We start from the raw sequence: 16652 nt of genomic DNA, 5'->3' as shown, positions 1-16652 counted from the left end.
ACACATTTCTTTTATTTAAGAAAGTGCAGAGGGAACAACTGCGGAGCACTGGCGGCAGGAGCCGGGCACGGCTGGGTGCTGTGGGTGCTGGGATGGAGCGGGGAGCACGCAGAGCTCGCGCTGGGACTGCGGCCTCTGCCAGAGCCGTGGGTGCGTGCAGCGCTGTCGGGCTGCGGTGCATCGGCTGCTCCCATCCTGCTGAATCCCCGTGTTCTGTACAAACCCTGCCCTGGTGCACAGTGTGTCCGTGCAGACACCGCTAACGCGCCATGAGAAAGATCTCAGAGCACACGGTAAAACTGCAGGACCTCCAGTGACGAACCTGCAAGGGACGTGCGGAAATGCAGCGAGCTGCGTGCAAAAAACTTAGTTCAGCCGCAAAGAGGGCTGCCTGATTTTCAGACTTTGCATTGGAACTGCAGTGTGAGGCCGCGATCGGCAGCAGCAAGGTGGGTTTCCGATCAGCTGAGGTGAATAAAAGAAAGAAGCGAGCAACCAGGCTGATGTGAATGTGTCCGAGGGCAGAGCCGGGGGCTGCTCGGCCGTGTCCCGCCGGGCCGGAGCACGCGGGGCTCTCGCTGCCGGGCGCACCTGAGCACACCAAATCTCCACTCACTTCTAAGCAAAATGCGACGCGGGAGCTTGGGTTTCACAACAGAGGAGCGGTGTAACTCTGCTCGCTGTAATCATACCCCGGCTCCGTGTCGGATGTAACCGCTCCGTGACCGGCGCTGCGAGCTGCGGCCGCTCCTGCACGGCTCCACCTGCGCTGGAAAATGCCCTTCTGCTCTCTGCCTCTGCCGAGCGCCCGGAGCTGCTCGCAGGGAAAGGCCCCAGTGAGTGGGAAGTGTTGTTATTGTTATTGCAGCTCTGGTTATTAGGGCTTATATGTTTAATAAAAGCTCGGCCCGGTTTAGTGTTGTGCTCGGAGACAAAGTCCCAGGGAAGTTGCAGGACTGAATGAGGTGCGTCCCAGAGGGGCCGTGCTGCTGGCTGCCTGCTCCTGGCCGTAGCATCGGGCAGAGAACCCGCGTTCTCCACGCTCCGGCCCTTCTACCTGTGAAATTTCCATTCCCTGTTGCAGTGTGGATTTTGTTCCCGAGCCCTTTGCTGTAAGGGTGGGTGCTGCGGGCCCTCCGCTGCCGGGCGCGCTTCGTTCCTTCAGCCCTGTTATTTAAATGACAAACTCGTGCAAACCTGAACGCTGGCTGCAGGGATCCGAGTGCTACATTTCTCATCCCTGCCTCCCAACTGGCATTTTAAATCCTGTAGGGGTAAGTCACCGGCACACCAACAAATACACACACGTTCGGTGTCCATCTGCCCGTAGGAATAAAGGCTCCTGAAGGATACGTGCAGACACATTTGTTTCCACTCTCTGCTAACAGCCTGTTGATATGTCAGAACTCTGCAGCATTCCACACCAAAATTACCGCTGCGTTTTCCGATCCTAAATCTGCCCCCTTTTTTCGGGAGGAACTGCAGGTCAGGGATGTCGTGGTGGAAAAGATCTACGACCTTATTATTTCTTTTATTTTCTTAATGGATTTTCATGCATCACCGCTACCTGCTCCTGGGCCGTTTATTTTTATTTGCATTGCAGGCGGTTGTGCGTTGCGCAGCGTCCAAATCTGTAACAGAGTGTCCCTGTCCCGAGCGGTTTTTTTCCTTCTCTTTGCTCGGTGAATGATGTGACCCTCTTTGCTAATAAAAAACAAAATGCAACTTTCATCCCCGGAACACGCGTTCTTCCTCGTGCTTCTGGACGCTCGTGCCCTGAGTGAGCTGCTGGCTTTTTATTGAGTTATTTATTTAGGAACTGGGGAGACGTTTTCCTGCAGTGAGGGGCGAGGGTCCCGGGCTGTGCGTCATGCTGTGGGGGAGGGCTGGGAGCTGCGCTCCTCTTCCGTGTTCTCCTTTTGCAGCTGAAAAGGAGATGGCCAAAGCGTGTCCAGCAGGGCACACGGTAACTAATGCTCCATGGCGGTCCAGCTCGGTCTCCATTGAGTTGGTGTGGAAAGGCCTCATCTGCTGTAACCACTCACGTGTTGGGTCCGCTGGGAGGGTGCAGCGTGGCACCCGAGTGAGCTGGGTGGGGGTTTGTTTTGCCTCGCTGCCCTTCACGTCTTCGAGGTGCTCCGCTTTGGGGTAGCGCAGTGGTGGGGGTCTCGCTGCTCTGTTGGCTTTGGCTTTGCCAACTCTTCCACTGAAGCCATGGGCGCAAGACCCCGACGTCAGCGCCTGGGGCCAATTTAGCCGTCAGCGCTAGATAACGCCGCCAGCCATTTGGGAAAGGTGTTTGTGTAATAGTTAACGTTCTGTGCAGAATATAGAGGGTGGGGAGAAGTCAAACTGCAGTGAATGCTCTGCTTATTTTATATCCACTATAACTATTTTTGTCCGTGAAAATTGGCTTAATTATATCAATGGAATGTTTCTTTTTCAATTCTGCACGCAATTAGTCCATCTTGCTGGCTGCAATTTATTTTAATAAAAAAATAAACCGGTGGCGTGTTCAGTTCCTCATCCCCTGGGGACAAATGCGATTGGTGTGTTTAATTTCATTAACTACAATGCGGCCTACTGGAAAAATGTATAAAATCAGCTTTATACAGCTTAAACACTGGCATTTGAAACAAATCATTACGGCATTAGCTGTCACACTGGTAATTCTAGAATCCAAGACAAAAATATTATAGCTGTTTTTATAACCCTCCGCAAATACACTGTTAAAATAATTTGTAATCATTTTTTAAACATGCCCCGATGGTTTTTAGTTAAGAAATCTTATCACGGCCGGAGAAGGGCGGCAATTCATTATCACATGTGGGTTGGATCAGATGGTTCATCGCTCGCTTCCACCGTACAAAACCCACAGCTGTCTGCTGCAGCTCCCGGCTCTCGGATGGGCTCTCGGTGCTCACCGAAACCTGCTTTTTTTTTAATGTGTTTTTCGATGGAATTTGCTTGGATTGGGCTGCAGCACCAGTGCGAGGGGCGGTTGTTCCTAGCAGTACAGACCGGAGATGTGATGGAGTCAGACCCATTTCCAAGACACCTCCCCTTCTGCTGGCTCGTCCTTGTGTGCTGCCCCGTGAGCCACTTCTTGGAGTGGCTCTGAGCGCCTCTGTGGTCTTCCGAGGGCTGGAGGGAGGAGAGATCCTCTGGCTGCCACACAGCAGGGACCCCCAGCCGGGCTGGGCAGCTCGTGTCAATCAGGTTCACCATCACCTGAACCTGCTGTCCCCAGCTGAGGATGCCGCCCAGCAGATTTTGCGTGGATGTGCATCAGATACACAAGCACTGGTGCAAGGAGATCCACCTTTAGCATCTGCAGATCAATATTCCAGTGGAGAAACGCGCTCTGTTTTCTTCTTCACGCGTGGAGCCATCAATTCCATAATGTCAGCACACGTCACGCGGTGCCGTGTTCCAAAGGGACCGAGCCCTTCCTGGAGCTGTACCCCGGGGCCGGGCTGTGCTGGCTGGCAGCCCCTGTCCCCTCAGCGCGTTCCGTTTGCTCTTTGCCTTCCACCGCCGCCATAAACAGTAGTTAATTTTCTTTCCCATATCTTTAACTTTATAGCAGCGGTGTTTCGGTCCGAGCAATCCCCAGATATGTTTTATTGGCATTGCAGGAGGAAAAAAAAAAAAACAAACCACCAAAAAAAACCAATGGGCTTTATTTCCTCATCGCTCCAGCATTGCTCCGGGGGAGCAGCGCGACTCTGTCCTGCACTGGGATGGATGTGCCCTCCTGGGGTCGGGAGAAGGATTTTGGGATCCCCCCAGATCCGTTCCCCCGAGTTCCCTGGCTCAGATTGCTATTACTTTTTCCTTGCAAACTCCAGATTTTGCCGAAAATCCTTGATTCCATCTCGGATGCCCAAGCAGAAAAGTTTTGTTCACATCAGCCTGGTGTTTTCTGTCCTTTCAAAGCAGCATTTAGTGGGTTTCATTTCATGGTGAATGGACCTTTTGGGCTCAATCATGTAAATTAATTTTTAAAGGACTGTGCTTGAAGTTCATGTAGTATAAAATTGCTGCCCTGTTTTTTTCTGTTTATAGAAAAGGACTGGTTTCATTTTATATTTTATTACATGAACGCAAAATAGGGAGCACGCACAACGAGCAGCCCATCATATATTTTATTTCAGAATTATCGCATAGGAATAAAATAAATCTAAATCCCTACATGGCACAATGGTCACATTTAAAAGGCAGCTGATGCCTCACGGATAACTCTGACAAGCCCTCTGCTCAGAAACACTTCTGCTCATGTATCCCATAGAGAATGAACAGAAACCAGAGCGGGGTCACTTGGGGAGTTCTTAAATCCTTCCTGCTAGAGCACTCCTCGAGTGCTTATCCCGACCAAGCTGGGAACAGAGCTCTGCCCTTCGTGCTCTGTGTCTGGTTCCATCAGTAAAGGAGTGATGTCTCCAGGCAGCTGCCTGGTGCTGGAGGTGAGCTGAGTGCACGCTGTGCCCTCGGGGCCTGGGGAGCTCCCACTGCTCTCGGATGGGTGTGCACGCATCCATAGACCTGTTCCTACCCAACGGACAGTGATTGCTTCCAAGTGCTGCTGTCCTGCTGCTGAGATGGGCTTGGGGAGTTAGGCAGGGAAGCGTCCCACTGCTGGGCCCATTTTTTGGGGACTCCTGCGCTGTCTGGATGGGAGAAATGAGACTCGGGTCCTGCTGGGGCTGGGAACCCTCCTTGAGTCCCTGTGCCCTGGGGCAGGCCCAGGCTCCGTCTCACCCACCCAGGAGGAGGGCTCTGCTCCGAGGGCAGCCCTGGTGGCAGCAGTGCTGCTGGAGCACGTGGCAGCCTGCCCTGGGCTGCGCTGGACTTTGGAGCAGGCCCTCGAGGCACCGCGCTCCTTGGGACATCAGTGCTGCTTGCACATAAAGATTTGTGTTAGATCTGAGTTGCGTTAATGATTAGCTGCCGAGGGTCTGTGTGTGATAGAGCTGCTCACGTGGGTCGCACCAGCTGTGCCTTTGTCTCTGCTTCTAAAGTCCTTCTCCTGATGTGACCTGGCTCTTAAAATATTGATAACGCCACGTTTCTCCCTGCGATTTGAAGAGCAATTAATGCGCCCGGCTCCTGTCGCCCAGCTGTGAGGAATGCGTGCTTGCTGCCCTGCAGAATCCTGGCGAAGTGGGATGAGCCCTTCCCATGGCCACATGGCAGAGACTGCAGGGAGGGGAAGGCGGATTGAGGACTTCACCATCAAAACGTGCACATACACAGACACACCTGCATGCACATGCATACATATGTGTGTATCTCAGCGTGTAAGCGTGCAAGGGGTAGTCTTCTTATGAGCAGCAACAGACCCTTCGTCTTTTCTTCGAGACCTTCAGTGGAACTGCATCCATGCACGATTGAAATGAGAAGAATCCATGAAAACACAGACAAACATCTGCATCTCCCTGCTGGTCTCTGTGTCTAGAGACAAAATATTGGAGCAGGGCTCATTTAGATCAATCTTGTGCCTCAGTGCTCGCCCTGGAACAACAGAACGGAAAAAAAATGAGAAGGAAAAAGCCCTCTTGAAAAATTACGGAATTCTCCTTGCAGTGTCAGGTTCCAAGATAATGATGTGCCTGTGTGTGAAAATATTAAATTGCAATAACATGCAGAGTGAGTGGCTTTCTGAATGGGGTATTCAGTTCACAGCTTGGACTATACATAAAGCTAGTGAGTGACAGAATACAAATGGTGTCATAAAGCATCGGGGGAATTTACAGCCAGCCTCAGCCTTTTTGATCTGCGCTCCGTCTACGGGCTGCTCTCGATCAGCCTTCGGTTAACGAAACAGTTAAACAGATTTAATTATTTATCACTGCTTAATGTCAAGAGTTATCAAAACAGATTACGTGTCCCCCCCCCCCAAACACGGAAAGGTGTTGGAGGAGCTCGGAATTGCGTGTGCTGAGGTCTGGGTGTCTCCTGCCTGCAGGTAATGCTTCGGGACATCTCTGCACAGAGGTGTCCTCCAATTGCAGCCGTTTGAGGCACACACTTTCATTTCTTTGCCAGAAAATGCGCTTCAGTTCCAGAACTTTGCTCGTTTGCTTTTATCCCTCACGGAGAAAAGCAGGGAAATAAGAATTCAGTTCCACTTCGGTGAGAAATGAAACGTGCCGGGGTGGTGCCGGCGGGTACGAGCTGACAGCGCTGTTGTGCAGCCCGGTGACACGGAGCCAGAGTGAAACAGCACCCACAGGAGCACGGCTCAGCTGCACCCACACACCTGGACACCGACCCCAGCAGATCACTCTGCTCCCTTTGCAGCAGCCCGAAGGAGGAAGCACCACTGCTGCTGCGGCTTCCCACTGCCGGGCCACCTCCCACCTGCGCATCCCTCGGCTGCTCGTGGCGATGCACTGGGGCTGCAGCTGAGCAGGGCGCCAGGCTGGGGATCTCTGCGTGCTGGGGTTGTCTGTGCAGTGCTCCCTGCAAGGGCCTGGGGACGGCCCTCCCCTCCTGCAGCCCTGCAGGTGCAGCTCCCAGCAGGCAGCGACCTGCTGCTGCTGTAGGGGCAATTCCTCATTGGGCGGCTGCTACGTCTATGGCGTGCCCCAGCAGAAGACGAATCGGAGCCCATGGTGAATTTGTTAAATTCAAACATTACCTTATCTCTTGCTCGACTCCAGAACAGCTGCAAAAGCCGTGCAGAAGAGGAAGCGAATGGAACTTAAAAGAAAAAATATTCCCACCACTGACCTAAAACGAAGACATTTATTCCTGTTATTGCTCACTTTCACTTCTTGTTTCTCCCCGTCGTTGCAAGAATGTCTCTTCTGCGTGCTGCTCCTACATTAGGAGAGGGAAAATGCCGTGACATCGTCCCTATGCCTACATGCCGGTCTGCCTCATTCAGGGAAAGGGAAAAAAGACCAGAAAAAGAATGAGAAGCCTTACTGCCTCCTCAAGGAACCAGGTGGATCTACTGCTGGGTGGGGGGCTGCTGCATGCAGCTCCTTCCTGGGTTCTATCCCTCCTCCCCCCTTTAGGATAAACCTGGCCATGGGAGCACGGTGGGAGCTCTCTGCAGGTTTGGGAGACGTGGAGGAGCCCCCAGTCTCTGGTGGTTACCGGAAGCAAACACCGAAGCTTGTGAAGTTTCTCCATTTACATGCGGCACGAGTTTCCCCGTTGATTAAACAAATGATGCTCTGCTTAATTTGTCTACGTTGGCTATTTTTATGAAATATGCACTTAATTAAGAGAAATACAGAAACATGTTTATTCTCAAGATTTATGCGAAAAACGAGAACCCCACTGAAATTTCCAGTAGTGCAGCAATTAAGTAATGGAATTCCACAGTATAAACATAGTATAATTCAGCTATAAAAACGATGCCTAAGTAATGTTAATGAGCTGACTTGAATCTACAAAAGCTCAAAAAGTTCACGGTTACGGATGAAAATTGAATTTGCGCTGAGTTATGGCTCAGAGCGCTTGGAGCCATCCAAGGGCTCCGTGCACAGCTCTGACCCCACCGCGTCACTGCGTGGGGTGGTGGCAGGGAGCAGCCTCTGCAGGACGTGGTTTTGCAGGGCTCCATCAGCTGACAGCCCCAAGGAGCACACAAGCCAAGTTCTCCTTGAGTTGTTGAAAGGTTGCGTGTAAAAATGTACGTAGGGTAATAACGTCAGGCACCCCAATAAAACCAAGAAACCGCCTCCCCTGCAGCCCCAGCCCCCAGATAACTTGCTGAGGTTTGGGCTGACCGTCTTGCAGCACTCTGCATTGCTTGTTTTAATATTTCTCACAGTGACTGCTCAAATATTCTGTTTGCTGAAACGGGCTGCAGAGCCCGAGAGCAATAAATCAGCGGTAATGCATGTGGAAAGAAGCTCAAAGCAATCTGATATTTTAGCAAAGTTCCGACTTGAAAATTGACAGAACTTTTTTTTTGGAATCAAGCTCGAACTCTGAATTTGTCTTGAATTTTGGCCAGCGCCGGAGGAAGTGCTGCACTGCCCTGTCTGCAGAACCCCCAGCAATCAGTGCTGCGGATGGAGCAGGGCGGTGGGGCTATGGCACGGCGGGAGGACCCAGCTCTATTTGGGATGTTCTTTCCCTTTACCTCTAACCCCTCCCTGCTCCTTGCCCTCCTGCTCCCTACCTCCCTGCTGGATGTCCTTGCAATTTTGCTGCGTGCTGTTTCCTTCTGGAGCTCCCCGGGGCTGCCCCATGCGCTCCACTCTCATTTCTCTCCTCGTCCCACTTCTGAATGTTGTTTCTGTCACCTCCCCAGCCCAGTAAATAGCGTGCTCAAGATTTAAGATGTTTAAACTTTTAATGCTGTAACGTATTTTATATATTTTTCACAGTATTATTCAGATGTGCGATGTTATGGTTAGTTGGAGCTCTGCTGCAAGTGCTCCAAGGAGCTCCTTCCTTGCGGGCAGCTCTGCTCTGCCAAGCAGTATTTGCACTTGCTCAGCAGAGGAGGAAGGAATGCTCCATAAATGTTGCACGGGATTAGAGCTGCGGACGGCTGGGCTGTGATGGACGGGGCGAGAGCCCCAGCCCCAGCCTGGTGGAACTGGGAGCAGAGCTGGCTCCGAGGGCACTCTGTGTGGCTCTGTGGCCCTGCAGCATCCCTTGCTGTTGGGCAGGCACTAGAATGGCCCTTCCAACCCCACCATTCTGTGGTTCTGTGATCCTTAAGGTCCCTTCCAACCCAGCTGTTCTATGATGTCTGAGGTCCTTTCCAACCCAATTGTTCTGTGGTCTGTAAGGTCCCTTCCCCCCCAACCATTCTATAATTCTATGATCTTTAAGGACTCTTCCAACCCAACTATTCTATGGTTCCATGATCTTTAAGATCCCTTCCAACCCAAGCCATTCTATCATTGTTTTGTTCTATGATCTTTAAGAACCCTTCCAACCCATTCGTTTTGTGGTTCCATGATCTTTAAGGTCCTTTCCAATCAAGTTGTTCTATGATTCCATGAAAATCCATAGGGAAATATGTAGGGAAATAGAGAAAGGTGAATGCGTGGCACACCGTGCTAAAGGCAGCGTTTGGCGTTCATCATTCTCTTACATTGTCCTTATTGAATATGTAACTATTAAAAAAAAGCAAAACAAAAAAGTCCCCCGAACAAAACTCCTATCATTAATTAATTGCTGGGCACATCTGCCTGCCCTCAGTTCCTCTCACAGCCACGCTTACTTGTGTGACATTTCTTGGCCTTACAGACCACGTCCTCCTGGAGGAACAACGGGAGTTGTTTTCTGTTGGCCGCCAATGGCTCCAGGGCTGTGCTCGGGCAGGGAGCAGCGATGGTGATGGGAGACTCAGAGCTCTGGGTATTAAATTCTGCGCCTTGGGAAATGCAGTACAGTAGGTGTGTGTTTGTGCTGAGTAGCGTCTTTGTCTTTCCTATATAAAAACACTAATTAAAATATAATGTAAAGAACTGAAGTATGCTGGTTGTGTTTTAGTGTGCTGCTATGGTAAATAAAAATGAAACAAAAGATATATATATATGTATATATATATATATATAGGGTCATTAAAAGCGCATTGTTAAATCGCTTTACGCCACAAAATTTCCGAATTAAAAGCTGAACAGAAATACATCTGGAATTGGACACAAAGGCAGAGTACTGTTAACTTTATCCGGAGTTCTGCGTTTGGTCCATGGTTCATTTGCGCTGCCAGTAACCACTGTGCAGAGGAACACGAGCAACTCGGCTCCTGGAACCGTACCTTGCAAAATCCTTTTTACAACATCTCCAGCGGTCCAGCACAACCCCAGGAAGTTTTACCCCAGGGCTCGGAGCACTGAGCTCCATATGCTGTCTGGTGCTGGGGATATAAGATCCCTTTTAATATGCTGAAAACAGAAACAGCTTGGAATATTAACTTAGCTGTACCTTACAGCTTACAGTGTGTAATGAGGAAAGTAGACAGCTGTCAAAGTTGGCAATTAAGACTGATTCTTTACAATTTATAATGGGATACTGCATATAAAACTGACTTATTTGGTGGCGTTTAATGAAAGCATGTTACCGATGGCCAACCAGCATGGGTTGAGCATGGCAAATAGGCTCTACGTGATGGTGAGTTATTGGCACGGACTGTCAGAGAATGGCACTCATTGTCCCTGGAAGTGTTCAACACGGAGATGTGGCACTGAGGGACGTGGTTGGTGGGCATGGTGGGGAGGGGTTGATGGTTGGATGGTTGATCGTAGAGGTCTTTTCCAGCCTTTATGATTCTGCAGTTCTACAGCCGTGATTTTCCCTCTGTGTGGGCACGTACCCACTAGCAGGTCCCACTGCGTGGCCGTTTGCCCCCAAGGCCACATGGATATCCAAAGGCTTCCTAGTGTTTTGTTTTATGCTGAGATAGGCGAGGGGATAAAGGTAATTCCACTGCAGTCATCCAGTCAGGGATGTGCTCTCCAGCATACAAGTGCACGCATCCTCAGTGCTTGCAGCCAATGTCTTTCTGGGCAGAAATTCCAGAGTGCCCCCCTGGAATGTCCCCCACACCTCCTGCTCCATCAGCACACGGCTCGGTCCTCTCCAGAAGCTTCTCCCAGCACAGGATGCAGCCACCTTGGTAAGAAGAAAGATCCTTCTTTGTGCCACTATCCGCCTGCAGAAAGAGCTTAACATCTGATTTAAGTTTACTGAAATAACAACAGATGTTTATCTTGTATTGTATGGCACATGGCACTACATCTCATAAACCCCCTCCTGGAGCTTAAAGCAGAGTTTCTGGTCCCTCATTTGGACACTTGCAGGCTTTGTGCTCTTTTTTAAATGTTTTCATTACTCTGGAGCTTAATCTACTACCAAAGTATTTATAAGTATCACGTTATAAACCGTGAAACAAGGAATAGCAAAGGAGATTTTCAATACTTCCTTCCACTAAGCACGGGGCTGTGCAGCTACTTACCTGCAGCTTCAAATAATGAAAAAATTGTGCAAACTTTCTATGGTTTTTCATTAAGGGCAATCCGCTCAGGGTATGGGATTGTGGGCAGATTGCTACGAGCTAAACAGCACGAAGGTGAAAACCAGGGAGAAAAAGAAGGAAAATTCTGTTTTTCTGGGACTCGTGAAAAGTGAAACACTTCCCCTTGCGACATCTATGTCTGTTTTACTGCAAAAATGGTGGACGTGTGTAGCTGGTGTAACCCATCGTTGGCGTCATGCTCTGTAGGTGCCACATTGCTTTCTTAAACAGAAGCAGAATTTTTGGTGTTATTTTCTGCATGTTTCTGAGTTGTGAGCCAGGAACACTGTGGCTTCCTTTTCACCACGCTCTCCGGAGGAATGGTTTGCTTTACGTCGGAATAAATGCAGCCCTCTTTTGTTTCCCCCGCTGGATTCTTTATTTATTATTTCCTAAAATGATTTGATTTCCCCCCCTCCTTCAAAACACATACGATTGCAATAAGCAGATACAAAATAGAGCCGAGAAACAAAAGGCCGAACATGCCGATAATGTACATTTGGTTTGTATTTATCGTTTTAAGATGTGTTTTAATTGGTTCACTACCAACATCCTGTAACTCGCAGTCCGTCAGAAGAGAAACCTGTTTCATTTTAAAGCCAGCTCATTTCTTCCCCCTTTCAGCTGAGAGCAGTGGGTAAGCCCCTACTGTAGGATCTTCAAATTTAATTTAATCAAAACGTTTAAATAAAGGGGATTATAATACATCTTGTTTTGCTATTCTCCGTTGATGATTAGGGGCTGGATTTCATTGTGAAATGGATTTTAAAAGAAAAAAAAAACAACGGAAAACACATTTTGTTGCTTTGTAACCTAAACCTTCATGCATAAATTCTAATGAAAACGTGTAACGATAAACGTAGGAATAAACAGTTTTCCCGTTGTTCCAGAAGCTCAATCTGTTGAGTTTAATGAAGAGAAAGTGAAAAGGTGAAATGTCTGCCAGCAGCGGGTGCTTACCTGGCAGCAAAATGGGCTTTGATAGACTACAAGTGAGATAACAGCTGATGCAATGCAGAAAAAGTGAGAATCAAAGAAAATGGGGTTGGAAGGGAGATCTGGAGGATCACCTCGTCCGTGCTGGGTGGCCGTGAGACATCCTCCAGCTCTCTGCTTCCACCCCACGTTCCTGGAGGTGCCTGGGCAGTTTCCATGGTCGGACAGTTTGCAGTGACCCGAGGAAGTTCAACCATTGCCGACAATTCAAGCTTTGAGGTTGGGTGGCTCCTAAAAGGTCTGCATGTATCAAACAGGAATTAATTTGAGGAAGTCTTGTACAGGATGTCAGCCTGGAAACCTGAAGGCTGCTTGGCTTCAGGCTGTGTCTGGCTGGTCCTGCTGCGAGCAGCACCCTGATGCTCTCACCTTGTCCCGACGTCGGAGGTCAGAGCCGCCATTTTGGGGGGCTATGTTTGGATCAGCTCTTAATTTTGGATAAAGTTTTCATAAATATTTTAAAATATAAAAGTGTCTCTTCAGCTCTCACTCAAATCAGAGCAAAGTACAAGCGAGGCTTGAAACGAAAGTTCTGCATATTTCTCTCTTCCACCTTGTTGCAGCACGCTTTTCCAAAGGCGTAGACTTAGTTTTGCGAATGCTCATTCCAAAAATTGTGCTTAAACGCGGTTGTTACTCACCACCTGACGACCCACGCCTGGCACAGTTTGTTTTTCAGCCTGGGTTGGTGCCATGGGAAGAGCTGTCCCCGGGCGCCCGCTCCCCAGCGCTGCGGTGAGACTGCTCCGCGCGGCCGCGGCGTTTGGAGAAGTTCATTGACAGAAGTGGTGGTGCGGTGGGATTACCTGGAAGGTCACCTTGGTGGGGCCAGATGGGGCAGGGCACGGCCGTGCTGGTGCTGGGGGTGCTGGGTTTCCCCCCAATGGAACAACCTCAAAGGCTTCCGAGCGAAGGCCCTGGACAGGAGGGTTGCGCTGGGGGGTGTGGGCTGTTGGATGCTGTTTGGAAAAATATGTGGAAATTTTTGCTTGAATGTGATGAAGTTTCCCTTTTCCACTTGGCCACTGGAAATTTGGGGAGAGGGAAGGATGGAAAAAGACTTGGGCCAAAAAGAGGAAAACGGTGCTTTTCCGTGACGGCTCTGGCCAGCAGCCTCTGTCCAGCTCCGCCCAGGGACCGGGGGCTCCGACCTGTGGGGGCTTTCCTAAAGTGCACGGGAGTGGGGCAGAAGCGGCGAAGGAGCTGAATCCAGGTGATGTTTGGGGCCTGGCTGCCATGCAGGGCCACGCTGTGTTACGCAGTTACTGCGGGGAGAGCCATCCCCAGGCGCTGTGCAGACAGCGTAGGTAGTTCTCCGTGCCATAAAACAAATACAGCATCAGTTATTTAGCTCAGCAAGCTGGAGGCCGGCTCAGTCTGCACCAGTTTCATTGTACCTCGTTTTTGTCATATATATTAGGAATGTCATGCCAAAATGGCTGGGCACACGTTGCCCAGTATCCCATGACTAGTTCAGGTTAGCTTTGTGTTTTTTCTTCTCATATTGGTCGTATCTTCTTCTATCTTCTCACCTGTGTTGATTTTCCTCTGTTCTTCTGCAGCTGTGCAATGAAGGAAATAGTGTTCCTTCCATAATATTCAGTGATGGGGTGGATAGATGTCCAAAAAACTGGAAGGCAGAGGGCGAGGGTTTGAGCCTGAGCATTGCAGAACCTGCAGAGAGAAGAGCTGGAGTGGGAAGCGAGGTGGGTAAAGGATGCAGAACACAAAGAGATGCAAAAGGAGAATAAGGGAAAAAAGGTGGCTAGAAGAAATGGGTCAAAAGGGCACAGAAAATAAGAAGTGGGCAGAGGGGGAGCGTTCCTATGCGACAGCTTGTAGTGAGTTTTTAAAATACATCAGTTGAATAAATTAGCAGTAAGGACCTGAAAAGCAATTAGCTTTTATAATTTCAAGGGGAATCAGGTTTAGAGCACCATTTTTTTTTTCGAGTTTAAACTCTTGGGCTCGAACCCTTCAGCAGAACAGCAGTGGTGCAGGGGATGGTGCAGGGAGCTCTGCAGTGTGCCATGGAGGAAGGGTTTTGCTGCAGCTCCGCTCAGTGCATGGCCCATTCACAGGACTGGTCGTCACCCGGTGCTGACAAAGGGCTCCTTGCTCTTGAGGACTGAGGCTCTGATGAAACACCCTTTGAACTGCTGGAGGTTTCTTTGGCTTCTTTCTTTTTTTCTTTTTTTTTTTTTTTTCTTGTGGGTTTTTGCTTTCTTCCTTAGAACAAAAAAATAAGTTCCCATGCAGACCCAGTCTGCACAGGACAAGGACTCCTTTGAACTGTCTGCATACAGCCCCTATTCAGAGGAATCTTCCTGCAGCTTCCGAAGGAGCAGTGCTGCTGGTGGCTGCAGGGCTCGGGGGGATTCCCTGTGGCCTGCCCTGCAGGGAAATGGAGCTGGGCACCAAAACCTACTGGGGGTGGTTTGCTCATCCCAACAGCTGCACCAGAACTATTGCCCATTGGCTGTAGGTGTTGCACCAACCTCCCCAGATCCGCATTTTCTTTAGCAAAGAGAAGACATCTGCTTCTGCTCCAAAAAGCCTATTTTTCTAATTCAATGGATAAAAAGAAATAAGTATTAAAAACCATCCCGCTATTTCTTTCCCATAGGATGTGCACATCTGGGTGGTGGTTTTGTGCCAGTTCTGCATGACAGCGTTTGTATCCAGAAGGAAATAGTCTTTGTGCAAACTCATTTAGCTCATCAAAGTCCGGGGTCCTCAGCGTGATTAGAAGCTAAGTGGAAGATGACAGAAAATAAAGACGGTGAAAATAAAATGCAAGTGAATCTAGGGAAGGGCTTTGCAAGTGAGCACTCCGTTCTTTTTGTTTTAAAGTGGCAAAGCAGTACATCCTGTGGAACAAACACCGCAGAACTTGTGCTTGGCAGGGTTACGCGGGAGTTACAGCAATGGAGACAACACCAACGATGGGTTGGGTCAAGGTGCTCCAGTCTTGCTGGGCAGGTCAGGAGATGGTTAGCCACAGCTTTGTTTGATAAGAAGTTGCCTGAATTAGGCTAATGATGGGATCCCCTGGGTAATGCCAGGGAGAAAAAGTTCAAAGCCTGGTATTTATGCACCCAAAGTCCAAATACCTGCCAAGGCTCTTTGATGAAGTATCTTTGTCAGAACGATTAAATGAAGGTTAAAAAGGCCAGACCTTTTCTCAACGTATTTGACTCGCTCTTTCTTTCCTCTCTTCAAGGTGTCTTCGTGTTACATTTATCTGCTTCATGAATTCTTTATTACACTAATCAGTCTCGATGTACAAACTCATTAGAAAATGAGCTGGAAATGTAAGATCTGTCAAATTTCTGAGACTTCTGACACGGTTAGACTCAAGGGCCTTTTTGCAAAGAAAAGAGAGAAAGGAAAGAAGCTAATGAGGAAATGTCAGATAATGTAGAAGTCAATCCAGCTGAGGATGAAGTTTTGCAAAGTTCAAAGTTGTAGCACTGCTGGGGTAAAAAAAAAAAACACCTATTTTTTTTCTGAAGTGAATTTTGGCACGGAGGGATTTATTTCTTACCAGTGTTACTCTTCTGATTTGGTTTTGTACTGACATCTTAAATTAGTTTACCACGCTGCTTTTTAATGAGGATACAGAAATTAAGAAACACAGTTCTGTGAGTTACTGCTTTGTATATCGGCCTCTGTGCCATTCTCAGCTGGGATCGCTGCCCCAGCGCGCGCAGTGCTATGCACACAGGGTGCAATGGGTGCTGCTGTTGGCACTCCCAGCACTGTGTGCATGGCCCCTCGATCCGGTGGCGATGGGCAGGGGCTCAGCAGAGCCCCAGCTGCCGGGGTTGCATGCAAGGTTCCTTCCAACCCAAACCATTCTACGGCTCTGTGGTCAGAGCCCTCGAAGGCAATCGGCCGCAGCACCGGGGTAGAGCGCGGTGCACAGGGCTCTTCTGAAATCAGATTAGACCGAGAGGGAAGGGGTATGTTCTGCTTTGCAAATCTCTATCAGAAAGGTGTCAAAGGACGGGTACTTCCTTCTTGGCTCTTCCCCTCTTTCCTTCCCCTTTCTGTCTCTAGCTGCTCCCTTGCCTTTTCTGCAGACAAAAGCCACATCTCCAGCTCCTCCTCTTTGAAGCCCACGACTGCTCAGGTAAAGCAGTTTCATTGGTCCTTGAGGAAAAGTGTCTGCGGCATTTTCTGTACCCAGAGATGTGGGTCTGACTTCAGGGGCAGCATCAGTCCCATGTATGCAACACTTCCAGGGCAGTGAATGTGACGAGCTGGGTCGCGCTGGCCGGTAGCAGGACTCTGGTAGGTGCTTCTGCCTGATTGCCCAGCGATGCAATTTTAACAGTCCCTTTATTCGGACGATTGTGGGTGGTTTTGCATATCTGCTTAAAATCCTCTGAAACTTTCCCTGAGTGTATCGGGTCGCTGTGTTGGCTTTGCTGTTCTGCAGCCTCTGGTTATCCTTCATTTTGTCTCCAATCTCGATTCAGACCTCAACTTGTTGGCTCTCGGCTCTGATCTGAAGGCCTCGGGCATGCTTCCAGGCTGAGCACCAGCCTTGGAGCCGTGGTATTCCTCTCTGCTCACCCTGTCCTGGTTCCAGGTCCTCCAAGAGGTCGTGGTCTGCTCAGGGCAAGAAGTGGTGGAGAAAGGAATGCACCAAGCA

The 16652-nt window shown here is 49.4% G+C and overlaps 1 protein-coding gene across 8 annotated transcripts in view; it reads left to right on the top strand.

Annotated features, from left to right (window-relative positions):
- Nucleotides 1-16652, top strand: part of PRDM16 (PR/SET domain 16) — a 338929-nt gene that overhangs the window by 133834 nt on the left and 188443 nt on the right. The window lies entirely within an intron of this gene.

The sequence above is a fragment of the Numida meleagris genome, chromosome 20, assembly GCF_002078875.1.
Source record: "Numida meleagris isolate 19003 breed g44 Domestic line chromosome 20, NumMel1.0, whole genome shotgun sequence".
Lineage (NCBI taxonomy): Eukaryota > Metazoa > Chordata > Aves > Galliformes > Numididae > Numida > Numida meleagris.
This window is presented reverse-complemented; position numbering and strand designations above follow the sequence as displayed.